Genomic DNA, 16,439 nt, shown 5'->3' with positions numbered 1-16,439 from the left:
CAGTATTCCGCACCCTCCCTCTCTTTTCTTTTGTTTTCTTTTTCCTTCTTCCTTCTCTGTAGTGTTCAACAATTCCCCCCTACCCCACCCCCGTTTTTAAAACACTTACACCACCTCCAGCTCTGCAGATCTGCTCTTCTTGTACAGTGTTTTACACCACCACCTCCTCTCCCATACTCCAGTCTGACTCCTGTTCCTGTAAAGGAAAGGGGGAAACCCAGGAGAGGGGGATTTTTTCGCTTGGACCCGACGGCGTCCCGCGACCTCTCGTCCGTCTCCATCACTTTCCTCATCTCTCACCTCTTTTCCTCTGCGACTCGAGCCGTCGTAGCGGACAGGTGTGCGTTTCACATGCAATTAGTTCCCCCTTGTTTTGTCGCTCTGCCAAGCTCCAGCGGCACAGCAGGCTGAAGACGAAGTTAGTGTTCGCACATAAAGCAGATCGACTGTTTATCCTGTGTCTAGATGTGCTTTCTTCGTCGTTTCGGGGGGGTTTTTTTGTTTTTATTTTCGATGCTGACTTAGATATGAAGTGAAGCCAGATCAGCAGGACTGATGCAACGTGTTCGTATTTCAAATACGAGCGTTAGCTTCTGTGGACGCAGAAAGCTCTGGGTGTGAATAAGTAAAGTCCTGCCATCAATAGTTCCAGCTCGGTAATCTCGCACAAATTTTTTTGAAAAACTGGACTTATCGGGTCAGAGAGGAGGAAAGATACGCTACGGCGAAGGCCAAAGTTGGACCAGTCCTGTTAGTGGGCTGAAATTGATTTGTTACTCACACCTTTGTGAGTGTGCAAAAATCTAAAGATGGGGCAAAAATGCAATATTTTAGCATGGAATTTGGTCATTCCTGAATGAAAGATAAACACCAAAAAATAAGAAAGTGGAAGTTTGGAATGTGAGGAATATAATGAGCGGAAAATTATAAGACCAGAAATTCAGGTCCTATCAGCATTTATAAAGACAAATAAAAATAATGTCATGTTTACATTGTTTAGTTAATTTTGAGCCCTTTTTGTGCTTACTTACTTATAATACTTGATGGTTAATAATAATAAATTAGGCTGTCTTGAGAAAACAAAGTGTCTTCAGTCAGAGGCTTCCTCAGATTCACTGTAACACAGGCCGCTACAAGAGATCTCTCTCGCCAACATTCATCTCCATCTACAGTAACTCTTTGAAGAAATTGAATTAATATTACAGTTATAACAATATTTAATTTCCCCTTGCGATCAATAAAATAGTTTTGAATTTTGAATTCAGAAATAAATGAATAAAAAAATCAATTTCTTTTTTTTAAAAGATCTTTATATATGTAAATTAATTGAAGTGGGAATCCTCTCTATTTTATACATTTCCTTTATGATTCTAACCGTATCTTATTTCATTGGCAGGTCTTTATTTTGGTAAATGCTTTTTTTTATTTTTACCATTATTTTTGTCAAATATTTTGTCTTCCAGATGAATTCTGGGTATTTTGAGTAAAAACTTTAATCTACTTCCTGGTCGATAATTGAGTGAATCATTCCAGCCAATAAGGTTGGAGAAGTTGACAATCCAAAAGAAATGAAGGTGATCCGCTGTACGGTTTCCCTCCGACATCGATCTGTTTGTAATTGGCCTTTTTGTTTTTGCTTGATTTTAGTAGTAATTAAAAAAAAAAAAGGTTTTCCATTTAAAAAAGTGTTACGAAGAATAACATTTGAATCGTATTCTTGAAGCTACACACGTTGCACGCAAACTTCTTATCAAAATAATTTTTGTTTTCCTAAATTGGCAAATTTATTTTCGTAATTCCAATTTGCGCACTCACGTGGTCGATGGAAACGCGGCTGCTGATTAGATTACATCGACCGACGAGGGCATGAGTTTTTAATATGGAGGTGTTTACTGGTGTTGGCTCCATAAAAGATGATCAGGTCATCAGAGTTTGTTCTTCGCTTGAGGCTCAGTGTGCTAGGATGAGTCTGAGATGTGAGCAAATACTGTTGATTGTTGCCGACCTTTGATAACATTTTTTTATTTTGTAACATCATTTCCTGGGCAGAGCAACCATTTCCCCTACGGCCACGGCAGCAAATATAATCAACAGCCCTCGGTAGTTTATTTAAGGTACAGTGTATTCACTCGTACGCTTTCCGCACAAAGATGTCAGTTTCCCTTCAAGAGACATTTTTTTTGTATTGTTCAGCTTGATTACCTCGTGCAATTTTCTGACTTTGAAGGGATGGAAAAGTGCTCGTCTGATTGGTTGTGAGCAAAGCCAGATCCACAGATAATGCGTTTCTCTAAATCCAACCTAATTTCCACCAGCACTGCTGTTTGCCTCTGGCATCGGGATTACCAAAAACCGGTTCGCAGTCACAGAGCCCATAGCCAGATTCAGAGGATATGAGCTCTCTCTCTCTCTCTCTCTCTCTCTCCCTCTCTCTTTCTTTTATAAAATCACTTTTATGATAGCAACTTTCTTCACTGCTAACCTGCAATCAAACAAGATCTCCCTCCTCCGTCTCCGTCTCCTTCTTTTCTACACTCTCTGCCTAAAGCCTTCCTCTTTTCCGGCTGATCCTTTCACTTCCTGTATCCTCCCAGTACTTCACTCCAGGCTCAGTTTCTTCCATCTTTCTTACTGTTTTGGTTTTAATCCCTTCGATTTCCGGACCTGTTTGCTTCTTTTGTCGCTTCCCTGTTTTTTTTTGTTGTTGTTTTTTTTTTCCCTCTCGGCCCGGTTCGGTGAGGTCACTGAAGAATCAGTGTCCCTTGGCCTGTGTGAGCCACTGTCCGGTTGGCGTAATTATGATGGATGGAGTAATTTCCAGAGGCGCCTTTAGCCAAGAGGGTTGAGCCCACCGTGCTTTCTCTTGACTTTAATGACTTTTTAATAGAGCTCACTCCCAAACCGACCGCACAGTGAGCCGGCCGACAAATCACCATTGTTAAAGAAGGTAATGGCACAACAGGACACGGGCGGACTGGCCTTTTAGAAACCGTCTACCCCTCTGGAAACAGAAGCTCCCTGTAAAATTAATGCTAGCTTCTCTCTGCAGAATCAACACTCTGCTTGGTTCCTTTGGAAAGGAGATGGGGATGTTGAAGTACAAGGTCTACAGCAACGGTTAGCATTTATCGTGCTTTCATGGTAAGAAGTTTGATTCATCAGATTTTACCTAAAGGGGCTAGTGTAATGTAACATTGCCTTTTTTGAGCTGTACATCATGTCATAGTGTTATTTTCTTCACCAAAGACACACCTGGAGTGTCACTTCGATTCTTTCATGCATGTTTGAGAAATCCTTTAATCGCCCATGGCAACCATTCAGCTAAGCAAAACGCCTAGGTAAACCTAGCGATGCCTTCAAGGATGCAGCTCCTTTCCAAGCCGCGCCTCCTCGTTACAGAACACCCCTCCCTCTACGACTCGCCCAGCCAGCTCCTTCAGACTAGCCAGCAGCAATTAGCAAACACCTGATGGATCTGCTAAGATCCTTATTTGAGCTACTTCTCAGTGCAACGCTGTAAAAAGAAAAAAAAAAAGTTGTTGAAGGGTTAATAAAGGAGCCATGCTGTGATGACTTCCTGAAGGTGGAGTTTCATGAAAAGCAGAAGTTTTAAAGAGACAGAAGTCCAATTTGAAGGGGTTAAATTGCAAAATCAAATTTATTTCAAGTCATATTTGATATATATAGCATTTTTAGAACCAAATATAACATAGTTTATTGTGCTATGAAATGCCTCTGCATACCTGGAAAATACGTGATACTGTCCCCTTAAAGTTAAAAAAACTGACTAAAATGTTATTTAATTGTATGTTTTATTAGCTCTCGTGGCCTTTATTTAAGAGTAGTTAGACAGGAAAGTGAGTAATGGAAGAGGGGGAAGACATGCAGCAAAGGTCTTCAGGCTGGGAATCGAACCTGTCGGACACGTCGAGGACTACGGCCTCCTTAGGCGGGTTTTGCTCCACCTCTGCGGCTCCACAGCACCCCTGAAATGTTATTTTTTACCATTTTCTCCACTGTCATTTTCCACAAGAGCATCAATAAACATCAGTACATTTGAAAATGTGATTTGATGAAGTCTCTATGCAGCTTAGTAATATGAATCAACCTTCTTTAAGTAAGTTGTGTCCTGAAGAAGGCCATTTTCAAATAGAAATGGTTTTCAGGAGCAGCATTTGTGGCGGTGGGAATGTTGTGCGTTGCTGTTATCTAAAAAATAAGTAATAGTTTTTTTCATCATAATTGTTATCTTTATCACAATGGTACCGCAGAATATCTTGATAAAAGTCTAAATTTATACTGCCTACCCCTAGCCTGCAGTAACAGAGCTCAAGCACAGAAAATAGGTCTGTAAGTTTAACATTTAGTTTCAGTTCAATGAATGAACAAACCTCTAAAGCCTTTTTCTGTTCAACCTTGTAGTCAGTAGCCTACAGGTGAATACTATGAAATGACAGAGCGGCGAAAAGGCCAGAGGAAAAACGCAGAGCGATGAGCTCACATGATCAAATTATGCAGGGAGGGACAAAGAGCAAAAAACACACTCAGGAATGACAAAAGCCTCACCAACATGCTAAATGATGTTTCTCTCATGGTTTGTTTTCACAGTGGTGGAAAATGCACCGATTAACTCTAAATTTTGGTGCCTGTTCTGGGGATACATGAGACAAAAAGAGAACATTGTGTCCTCAAACTTGATGTGCTAGAAGCAGGGAAAATTTGCAAGGCTTAAATTGTGACGGCTGGACAACAAGGATGGCTGAAAACTGTGGAGTTCTCCTGGTTTAAGCTGGAGAATATCTAACAAAAGATGTCCAGAGATAGAAAACGGGTGAGTCTGTGACCAAGACTCACTGATACACATCTGGAGCAAAGTTACGATCCAACAAGATCATCTTCTGTCGCTGAAACTGCGTAAAGACATGAATGCTGAAGAGAAAGGGGTCAAACACAGGTCATTCAGGTTTGATGCAGGTGTGACTGCATGCAAGTTTAGCAATGACGGTTGTGGCCTCTTTAAGGAACATAATCCACTCTGCCACAGGTTACAGAGAAGGTCAAGAATGAGTTGAGAAGCCCAACAAGGAGTTGGACTCGGTTCAGCAAATCCTAGAAGAATTCATTTTGATTTGTGAGGCTTAAAACGTGAGGTGGGGACTCACCATGGCAGCTAAGGGTGTTTTCACACCCAACAATCTGGTAGACTCGGTTCCATCGGGGGCCAAAGCTGCAGCATTTGTTACATTTAACTTTGTTAAGTGATCCTTTGACAAACTTGTTCCTCTCCTCACCTCTGGTGGCGCTGCACCAAGAACCACTGAAGGAAGCAAAACCAGGACCTCCAAAGAAGACATTGAGCGTAACTTCTGTCTCCAGGAAATGCAAACGAAAATGGAGTGGCAGTTGTATTTCCCCTGCTAAAAGACCACAAGCCATCTCTCCCACTACTGCTAGACTTGCATGTTTCCCTTGGTTGTATTTACCCAGAATGCCCTGCGCCACAGTCTACTACCTGCTTTAGGGGGGGTCTCTGGTCTGCTTGCATCCACGCTAGAGTTCATTTCAAAAGAACCAACACCGAGGTTTTTAGGCAAACCAGAGTTTGTTTCTGTCGATTCACGTCAAAGATTGACTGCGCGTTCACACCTCCCCAAACGAAACGGACTTTCTAGGCAAACAAACTGCAGTTCGACTAAAACTGGCTAAACGGATGGTGTGAATGCAGCCTTGTTGAACTTCTATTTCTTACCTATACGGTTAGAGATGCTGAAGTAATATTCCTGCAATACTGCTGTAAAAAACCTCAACGTCTTTGGTTGCTGACAAGCGCAGCAATCTTCTTCTCTTGCTCTCTCAGTCTCGCTGTTCAGTGGAGAATCGCCTTTAAAAAAATACACAAAACTAGCTTTATAAAACATCCATTCTTATTTTATTTTTCAGCAGATGGGGCATATTCTCAAGATACATAAGATAAAATGGTTAATAGAGGCAAAAGATCTTGGAAAGAGATGTGCCTCCTTGAAAAAAATCTTAACGATGGCAATAATTTAGCTGAACCTCCAGGTGAAATGTCTTTTTTAACCTGTTTTATGGACAGTTGGACAGATTAACAACATAAATTACTGTCATGCTGAGGCCGGTTCTCCTGGTTAATGCTGGACGAGAGCACCCCACGTTTAATACCCTCCGCCGCTATTAGATGATGTAAGAAAGTGCATGAAGCGCAGTTGAAACAGAAAGATTAACACCCAGCAACATCGGCGATGACACCGGTAATAACGCAGATCCATCTTCCACCCGTGAAGAGGTATGGAGAAGTGACACGGGGCACCCCGAGTTTACAAGAGACAGAAGATTACGCCAACATTTGACAGCGTTAAACAATGTTGTGTAATTTTCCAGTGAATGTTGCGCTTCCAGAGTGGTTGTTCCTTTGGAACAGGTGCTGACGGAGATTTAAAGCAACGGTGCATCGTGCCGTTAAAAACCGCACATCACATCTGCTCTGAAAATATTTCACATGGTGAAATCTTCTGCTTTCATTGAGCAAGAGAGAGAGAAATAAAACCGATCATTCTTCTTAAGTTGCCTTCCAGCTAAGAGTTGAGAAACGGCCAATGTGCCTCTGGCCGGGATTCAACCATATATGATTCTGATCGCTTTGGGCGAAACAACGCTATTTCACCGTATTGCTGTATTAAAATACATAATGTAACGGTGCAAAAACACTAAATCTCACCAAGTACATTTGGACTAGTTTCTACTGTAAATGTCTTAAAAATGACTACTTCCATTGGCGGATCATTTCACTTACAACAATCCATTTTCCCCCCATGTTTTAAATAAAATAATCTGTAAGTGGAACCAGAACCTTTTCATCAACTTTTAGGAAATTATTGACCTAAACAAGCTCCTGTATCTTGCTAAAAAAAGTTACTTGTGAGTTAGTTTTTTTTCTTAATTCTAGTGTACTGAGATATTTGCAGTAGAAACTAGAGCTAAAATACTTTGTAAAGTTTTGTGGTTTTTGCAATGCAGAACTAAACCCAATCAATAATCTCCTGCGTGTCTGAGGTGTTTTGCAAACTAAAATGGATGAAAGCGTTCCTCTTTCTCTCTCTCTCTAATTTGTCATTCTACACTGCTGATGTAAGTGGGGGGGGAGGGGATGTTTGCAGAGAAAAAAGACGGAGGGGGGGGGGAAAGGAGACAAACTTTTGGTGTTTGGCAGGAAGACAGTGCTACATAAACACCGTTCTGACCGGCCGTCACGGCTGTCTCTCCGGAGAGACGCCGGCTGCTACGCTCGGCTCAGGAGCCTGTCGCTAGATGTGCTGGTTCCGGTTTGTACAGGAAGACAAAACACTCTGGAAGCTAAAATATTAATGCATCACAAAGAATATTCAACAAAAAACCAACTAGATTGTAACTTAGTGGATTAGGTGCGTCTTTCACTCCACCGGCTGTGTCTCTATCTCGGTGTGACTCAGCACCGGGCGGTTGGAGCCCCACCAGGAAATATTCTAGGGACGCTTCCATTAGACGGCTGTCAGGAAATATAGACTGTGCTTTTTTTATTATTATTCTTATTACTTTTTACCTTTACAGTGTACATTTTCAGGGTGAGCGAGTTCCAAAACAAAGCGAGATAAGATGTACTCCCAGCTGGGAACAAGAGTCTAATCCAAGGTTATCAACTTGCAGTAGAAAAATCAAAGAGCTAAAAATGAAAAATGAATTTGTTTCAGAAGCTTGCTGACTTCTAAAACAGTAAAAATGAAAGAAACAAACAACAACAATCACATTAAAGAACAATACCCAGAATATACTGGCATGCGTCTCGATAAAAAAATTAATAAAAATGTTTCTTTTGCCTTAACAGCTCCGTGATCTGACAGTCTCAGGCACACAATCTGTGAAATACGGGTTTATTTCAGCTCAATTAACGTCATGGCGAAGGAGTTATTAGGAATGATCAACGTGGAGCTCCAGTCACATGTTACAGGAACATGGAAACGCCAGCAGGAGAATATTGGTCTTTTATTGTCGTTCTAGTGCATCCATTAGGGATGGAAACACTGAGATCAGTTTGACTGTTAATGTAGAAAAGATTGTGTTCATCATGTAGCGTCTCTATGGCTCCTGTTGATAGTAGATAATATACCACATGGCACACAAACACAAAGTCTAACCAAGTACTTTAGCTCTAGTTTCTACTTCAAATATCTTAGTACACTTGAAACAAGACAAAAATTATTTTTTAACAAGATATATGAGTTTGTTTGGGGTAAATAATGACTTAATTTTGGCAGATTATTTCACTTCTAACATGAGAAAAATCTCATAAGTAAAATAAAATGCCAACGAAACTGGAACTTTTTCGTCAATAATAATGGATTGTTGACTTATTACAAGCTCCTGTGTCTTGCTGAAAAGTGATTTGTAAGTTAGTTTTGTCTTATTTCAGGTGTTCTAAGATAATCGAACTAGAAACGAGACCAAAAATATTTGGTAAGATTTTATCATTTAGCAGTGTAACAGTACATGGAATTATGACGGCACACCTTCACCTTCCCAAAATGGCGGCCAAAGTCTTTTTGTTTTTGCCAAAAAGTGATTTAGGCACAAAAAAAAATCACTTTAAGCACACAAAAAGAGACTACTTTAGGAAGGTGAAGACATTAAAAAAAAAAAAGCTCCAATTCTCCAATAGCTTAAGTCTCGTCTGCATTTTTCTCTTTCGGATTAAGAGAATAAAAAAGCTAGTCCTGGTGAAGCTTCTTCTGTCTGCTTTCTTTACCTCTCTGCTCTCTTCACTTCTTCCCTCCACATCCTGTCCGGCGCACGCCTTTCTTACAGGTTGCTGACACACTCCGAAAGTCTCCCCCACATTAGCCAGTCCTCTGACCTGTTGAGTGTTTTAGGACGCTCCTAATCCCTCACCCCCACCCGAACCCCCAATCCTGTGATCGCTGGCAAACGGCGATCCGAGACGTGAAAGCGGGCGGTCAGCAAATCGACCTCTCCCCCTCCGCCTCTTCTCCTCCATCGCGCCGATGCTGAGCTGTGGACTTGCGGCCTATAAAGAGGTTTAGGTGCAAACAAACAGCCCATTTAGCAGCATCCCTCTTCCATTTAGGCCGTCATTACAGGCCTCAAGGCCCTGGCTCAGCACTGAATTATGAATTAAGTTGTCGTGAGAGCCTCTGGTTATGAGCTGAGGGGGTCATTTAAATTTAATTTGAAAAGGGATTCTGTTAGGACTGTATGCTCAGCAATCTCCTGCGGAACCTTCCTCCTCAGAGGGAGAAGAGGAGGCTGAGGGTGTTGGAGGGGAGGGAAAGGGTGGGAGGCCAAACGAAAACAGTCGAAGGAACATCGACTGGCGATAATAGCGCGCAGGAGTGACGGCGTGAGGCGGTTACATCACCGCGAGCCTCAAAGTCGGGAGCGATCGCCTGCAGTTGATCTGTTTTCACGGTCCGGCTGTCAGATATTTTGCTCAAGCTGCTGCTTTAATAAATGAAACGTTGGTTCGGCGACCTACAGATGACGTTGTTTCGGGGGTTTTGCCTACCGGGACGGACTTGTTTATTTTAGCTGGTTTGCAAAATGTGAAGAGAGACACCTCTGTAGTCGGATGCCTCTTTAAAGGAAAATGCTGCTGAATTTTTTTTTCTTCACTCTTCATTCAGAAGGTGAAAAACACACCAACGGATTACGATGCTGGTTGAACATTTTTACCATTTATTATTGGATTTTATATTGTAATTCTCTCCTCTAGTCCCACAGAGCAATTTTTCATCAACTGAACTTAAAAATATTTCGGAAACAGTCTCACGGTGTTGACATAAGTCGATAAATTAAGAAACACAATTATGTTTATTCACATTTTGCACCTGTCACGCCCAATGCAAGGATTATATATCATAACTGTATCACCCGAAATGAACTCAAGAAATTGTGTTAATTTGTTACATGTGATCGAACTAAGTTTGTCAAAATTGCTATTTCTTTACATTAATTTAATGTAACTTAAAACTTTATATATTTAATACACTTAATTTGCTCACATAAAGCAAATTAACACTTTTTTAAAAGTTGGAGATCGGTGTGCAGCGTCTCATCGATGACTTGTCAAAAAACAAACAGAAAAATGTTTTAAAAAGTGAGCATCAAGATGTGAAAGCTTTGTGCCACTAAGACGCTTTCACCCGGCAGCCCGTCTAGACAAAGCATGTACTTTTTAAGTCAGTTTGTATTTGTACTTTTTATTACTTTTTACTTTTTTAAACTATCAAAAGCTCCAACGTTTTTCGTGGATCCATATTGTCGAAAGCTCTTCAGAACGAGGACGAAATCCAAGCCACTCTTCTAACAACGCCACAAACAAAAATCATTTTCTGATAATTATAAAAAGTAAAGTTCAAAACCCCCATCAACACTTTGCCCTGGACTAGTAAATCTACTGTGATCTCTTTTTTCCCCACTTATTCAATATATGGACCTGCTGTCCGCTAATGTAGAAGTAAACTTGATTTTTTGCTGCAGTGCGGCGCTGAGTATTCTGATCCCACAGGATAATGCTGCCACCACCCATTTTGCCTGTCCTTCTTCAGGATACTGTATTGTGAATTCGTCTCATTTTGGTTCCAGTCCTGATGTTTGTTCAACACTTAATATAAGCAACAGAAACACATCTGACCATCAACGTTTTCCAAAGTAGACCCAATTACCCAAATATGCACGTTAAATACTTATATTTCAATGAAATATTTCTTCATTTCACCTAAATTAGCCTTTGATTAGCAGCCGAAACCAAATCAATTCAGGAAGTTAACCTTATAAAGTTGCACTTTCTGGACTTTTTGGATAATCTACAAACAGGAAATTCAACATTCTGTGAATTTTTATCTCTAGTAATTGTTAATTGTTCTGATTGTGTAAAGAAACCAGCTTTTGCATGTCCCCTGACTTTGTGTGTGTGCGCGTGTGTGTGTGTGGCAGCTGAATGTCTGCTGCCCTTGTGTTTTTGGTGCGTAACGCACCATCTGCACTGTCTGACTATTTTTTCTTTCAGCCTAGCAAACATGTTGGAGCTGCACCGGTTCATTCGCAGAGGAGAGAGATGGTTCTGTTCAGCTCTGCAGAAGGAAGGAGGCAAATGCACAAAATCACAATTTAATGCAGCTTCCTCTCATTTGTGCTTTTTGTTTCTCCCCCCCCAAAAAAAACAACCTGAGGAGTCCTTACAAGAACACAAACGTGTTCGTATACCTCAGAAATCGGAAGCTGGGTTGATTTTTCTTTTTTAAGTATTTTTTAACTCAGTTTTCATGGCATGAATATGGCTCCTAATTATTTTTATTATTATTTATGTTTTAGATTTTTTGGGGGGTGGTGAAGTGGGAGGTTGAGTTGCATAAATTGTCATTATTCCCACAGGGATTTTTTTTTCACCTCATTTCAGTTTTTTTTTTTTGTTTGTTTTTTTTACACTGTATGAACAATTTCAGTCGCCACGTTAATGCCACTGATCTCACCCAGATGTCATTTTACCTCGGTTCCCTGAACTTTCTGATCACCTCAAAGCTCCGGACTCCTGGGATCCTAAAACCAAAATAAATAAAAAAAATAAAGTGTAACGTCCATGTCTTCATTTGCTAATCTCTTTTTGGATGCATGTTGCTTTCAGAGACGGTTTGCTATTTTCACACTTTTTTTCCCTTTCCACTTTCAACAGTGGCGGTTCTTGGGTGAACAGGGCCCCGGGCAAACGCCTCCTGTTGCCCCCCACACGCAGCCAAAATCACCAACACATAATTTTATATGCAACTTAAGAATAAAAACACAATGATCTCACAGAGTTACCCAATTTATGCCCCATACTGTAAACAAAAAGAAAGGCTGCAGCAGTCAAACCTTTCTGTATTTGTTATCTAATTTTTTCCGCAACTAGTTTGCTGATTTGTCTTAGATGAGCTCCAACTTTTAGAGGTGGAATGGCCTCCCTACCATCACCCTAATCTTTAGTGTCACACCTGCTGAGGAAGCATTGAAATACTTGAAGCTACCGCGTTAAAACTTTTAACGCAATCAGTCACTGGTTTTTGTCTTTCTTTCTTTTTTTTTTTTGAAACATACAAAGGTTCCAGCCAGAGCCACGTTTCTGGTACGCCAATAAATGTGACGCACAAGCAACATTCGCAGACAACAGCAGAGCTGCTTGTCTTGGCCCTCTGGGGTTCATTTTTGCTTTGAAAGACGATCTGATTGGACGCTGGACAAGACTATAGTTGTGTTCAAGTAGTTAGCCTATTACTGAAGCTTCTCCAGGTTAAAGTAGCGTCTGGATGCTAACCGTGTTGCAACAGCACAGATGTCCCCAACGCTAAAGCTGGCGTCCACAGTCCACATTTCTAAATAAGTATTTAGACAAAATACTTCTTTGGAAATAAATATTTTTACACTTGGAAGCTGAATGGTTTAAATAGCATTTTGCACCAACCTGATGGTTGAAATAACAGATGTAAAACAATAAACGAATGTCTTGTTGAGCTCAGGCGTATTTATTCAATCATTTAGTGACAAAAAGGGATTTTTGTATTGAAGATGTTGCTTATTTTGTTAATAGTCAATAATTAGTGATTGATTACAGACCTTCACCACTTGTATAAACATTTGATAAATGTCATATTGTGTTTAAAAACTCTGTTTGGTACCAAATATTTAATTAATTGAACTTCAGAATTTCAAAAGCAGTTCAAATGTTTTTTTGTTTTTTTGTTTTTTTTTATGCCTGGGCAGACAGCCATACCACCCATATCCAAAACCATCAGTGGAGATGAGGTCATTTAATAAGGGGCCTTTTAAAAAATAAATAAATAAATAAATAAAAGACAGTAATAATTTAATAATACTGAGGATAATGAGGACAAACTTACAGTAAAGAGCTCTAAAATACTGACAGAAACAGCAAAAAGAAAAACCGTACTATTGGTCGATTCTGTTAGATTTATATTCCAATTTCATCCTCTGTCCCAAGTGGCTCACTTTGAATAAAAAAGTTTTGGTACTCCTATTTGAGAACTTGAAATGCCGGGCTGTTGCGTACTTCAAATTACACAGCAGATACTTTTATTTATCCTTTCACAATCCCATCTCGCAAAGCTCTGGGCAATTCGCACGGTTTAATAGTTTGTTTTCTATACCGCCCGACAGCTTCGAGGCCGTACACGAGCACGTTTTTGACTTTTTCAACGCCCAAAGAAGTCCTTACTCAGAGTTAGAAATATCAAAGGATATATCTGTAATTTCTGACAAATTCATTTTGACCTTTTTGTGATGCATTTCCGTTTTTTTGCAGGGTGGAAGGATCAGACAGGAAACAGCTTTTAAGAAGTTTAAGAATAAAAGTTTGTGCGCAATTTAATCAATAAGCTGAAAATGCCACACAGTGGATCTGTGTTTGTTGAGCAGCACTGGCTTTTCATAAGTGAACATTTTCACAAAATGAGTGTAAAGTTCGCAGATTTTCAAGTGGGTTCAGGTTCAGGGTCATGCCAAAAGACTAACGTTAGAGTGTGATGAAGTGATCAAATATTTTTTAACATCGATTGACAGCACTATGAAAAACTGAATGTAATGTATCATTTGACGTTTCGACGCTCTTACCCGGAGAGGCCAGTGAAATCAGAGTAAGGCCGTTTTCCTGGATCATTAAAGTATTTGGGGGACGGGGGGAACGGCCAAATGCTGAAGGGACAGCTTGGGCTGGCTTTAATGTGAATCAGAAACATTCGTCGACCTGACTCACCAGCAACCGCGCCGTTGTTCACGGCAATCAGAAGTTGTCATTAGTGCCATCGCAGGTTTTCTTCACAACATTTCCCACGTTCCGTCTTGCGGTCGAGATAAAGTTCGGGGATCCACAAATGGAAACTAAACGCCTGCCAGGGAAGGAGCTGAAATGCCACAGAAACATTTTTATAAACCAAGCTCTGCCACTTCCGCATGCAGGAGGCGACCCGGTCCAAAGCGCTCCCAGCCTCCCCTCCGCACCCAGGGGTCCTCCTATCAGAAATGTCTTTCATCGTTACAGGAATGTTACATCATTGCGGCACTTCTGAGAGAAAGAGACAGACAACTCCTCTGTCTCTGTTAATGGCGATGGCTCCCTCTTACATAACCCCGTCGGTGCCGATGTTTTTCTTTTAGCAAGCTCATGGACTGGACTTTGACTTTCCTACCTCTCAGTGCCAGATGTTTGGCTGCAGCAGCTGCTGTCCCTCTTGTCCCAGGAGATTGTGGAGGTGGGTGTGGGGGGGAAGCTCCTGCCAAAGCGGGGCTGGCTCAGAACTCCCACGAGGGCCATTGATCGTCATCGGGAAAGGTCTTTGGAAGGGGACTCGTCCCTTTTCCGGGCTGCTGCCAGCTAAATGTAAAATACCCACACCGATCAATGACCGCCGGCCCATGTCAATGCGTGTGCAGACGGTTTCGTTTTTCCACATTTAAACCTTTTAATAAAGAGCACTCATCTGATTGGGCAAGGTGTGACTTTTTGTCCTGGCAGCTGCTGCACATTTCATCAAGTGATTCGCCTCATTTTATACGTTAGTATACGCCACTGAACCTACGAAGCTGCTCCAGCCTTCTTCCATATGCTCGCTCGTGACCCGGGGGCGTCGTGACGCTCCCGTCCAGCTGACAGTCGGTGGGGAACTGTGAACCCCAACAGCCAATCAGATGGTCCAGAGGCCTAGAGCGGAAGAGGAGAAGCAGGAAGGGAGACACCGAGGGAAGGGAGAAGTAGGTGTCGGCAGAGCGGCTGTTCGTCCAGACGTGACGCAGTCTCGCCGCACGGCGGGAGTTGACCTTAAACCTCGTGTTTATTCACACGTTTGTTTTTTTTCCCACCCCACCCCACCTCTAGGGCCAACACCTTTGCTCCTTTGCAATATATCCATAGTCGGTTCCCCCGCAGCTCCAGACTCACTCTGCAGTCTGTTCTGGATGGACAGCTTCCACGGATAGAGAGCCAGTTCTGGGCGAACTGAAGAGGGTTGAGAGATCCAGACAGCCGGGAACCTGAAGACCTGACCTGCAGGGCCTGGAGGGCTGGCCTGCCAAACACCGTCTCCACAGACCTGTGTGTGTGTGTGTGTGTTCCAGACAGCCGGGAACCTGAAGACCTGACCTGCAGGGCCTGGAGGGCTGGCCTGCCAAACACCGTCTCCACAGACCTGTGTGTGCGTGTGTGTGTGTGTGTGTGCGTGTGTGTGTGTGTGTGTGTGCACGTGTGCATGTGTGTAAGAGAGAGAGGGAGATGTAGTCAGGAGGGGAGGACGATGCGATGGGTTTGTGAGCATAGAGAAACAGAACAAAAGTTGGACTTTGAGTGCACATTAATTAACTGATTGGTGTAAATAGACCAAAAGCTACATTTTATGCATCGTCTTAAGGATAAATTTACATTCACCTCACGCAAAATAAAGGGGCAGTATTGTGTGTCTTCCAGCTTCACAGTGCCATTTTATAGAACAATTAAGTAACTATGTTGCTTTAAGTTGTTGTAAAGTTGCTGTATAAATCAAATCTGACTTAAAAGAAATTTGGCTTCGTTATTTTCACACCTGTGCCTCTTTAAGAAAACTCTCCTCTTTCCAACACCACATCATTGCTCCTCTTTCAACCCTTTCACAACGTTTTTACCAGTGTTGCACTGAGATGCGCAGTTCCACCAGGTGTTCGCTAATCGCTGCTGCCACTAGTCTGAAGGAGCTGACTGGGGGAGTCATGGGAGAGGGCTGCTCCGTGACATTAGAAGCTGCGTTGTCAAAGGCGGGGCTAAGTCCAATCAGGCGTTTTGCCCAGCTGAATGGTTGACACTGAAGATTAAAGGATTTCTCAAACATGCTTGAAAGAATCAAAGAAACAAACAGTCTTTGATTCTTTGATTATGAGGGAATAACATTATGATGTGACATAATGCTCAAATAAGTTGATATTGCATAAACAACACATAATAGAGGAAAAGATGGCTGACGAGTGCTGGAGAGAAACCTGGAATCAAATGGAACAGTTTTTCTATCAAAATAATAAAAAATTAATCAAACTATCTATCCACATTCATACTAACAGCAAAAAAATGTACTGGGATGATTTTTTTTTCTTTTCCAGTAAGAGTCTGAAGATGAAGCAACGTTGGGGTTTCAGAAACGCTATGACCCAAACACAAAGCCAAGGGAACTCTCTTACATTTCTGAAAAAATATATCTGCTGTACTAAACATCAATCTAAGTGACGATAGAGATCAGAGACCATAAGAAACGTGAGGGTTTGTTTAGGAATATTTCCCCCGAAATCAAATCTGATTGATGAATCTGACTGGTTTTCTTTATATTATTGTTATATAAAATCACAGAAAGTGTGTCCAA

At 41.5% G+C, this 16,439-nt stretch overlaps 1 long non-coding RNA gene across 1 annotated transcript; it reads right to left on the bottom strand.

Moving 5' to 3' along the window:
• Nucleotides 1-370: 370 nt before the first annotated feature.
• On the bottom strand, nucleotides 371-15,932 carry LOC107835882 (uncharacterized). The gene is made up of 3 exons (XR_001661721.1): nucleotides 15,822-15,932; nucleotides 4,109-4,111; nucleotides 371-381 (listed from the first exon to the last, which is right to left on the bottom strand). It is a non-coding gene; the product is annotated as an uncharacterized LOC107835882 (long non-coding RNA).
• Between the last annotated feature and the right edge of the window lie 507 nt (nucleotides 15,933-16,439).

Source organism: Poecilia formosa, unplaced genomic scaffold (genome assembly GCF_000485575.1).
Source record: "Poecilia formosa unplaced genomic scaffold, Poecilia_formosa-5.1.2 Scaffold29, whole genome shotgun sequence".
Taxonomy (NCBI): Eukaryota; Metazoa; Chordata; class Actinopteri; order Cyprinodontiformes; family Poeciliidae; genus Poecilia; species Poecilia formosa.
Note: the sequence above shows the minus strand (reverse complement) of the source record. Positions and strands in the feature narration are given on the sequence as shown.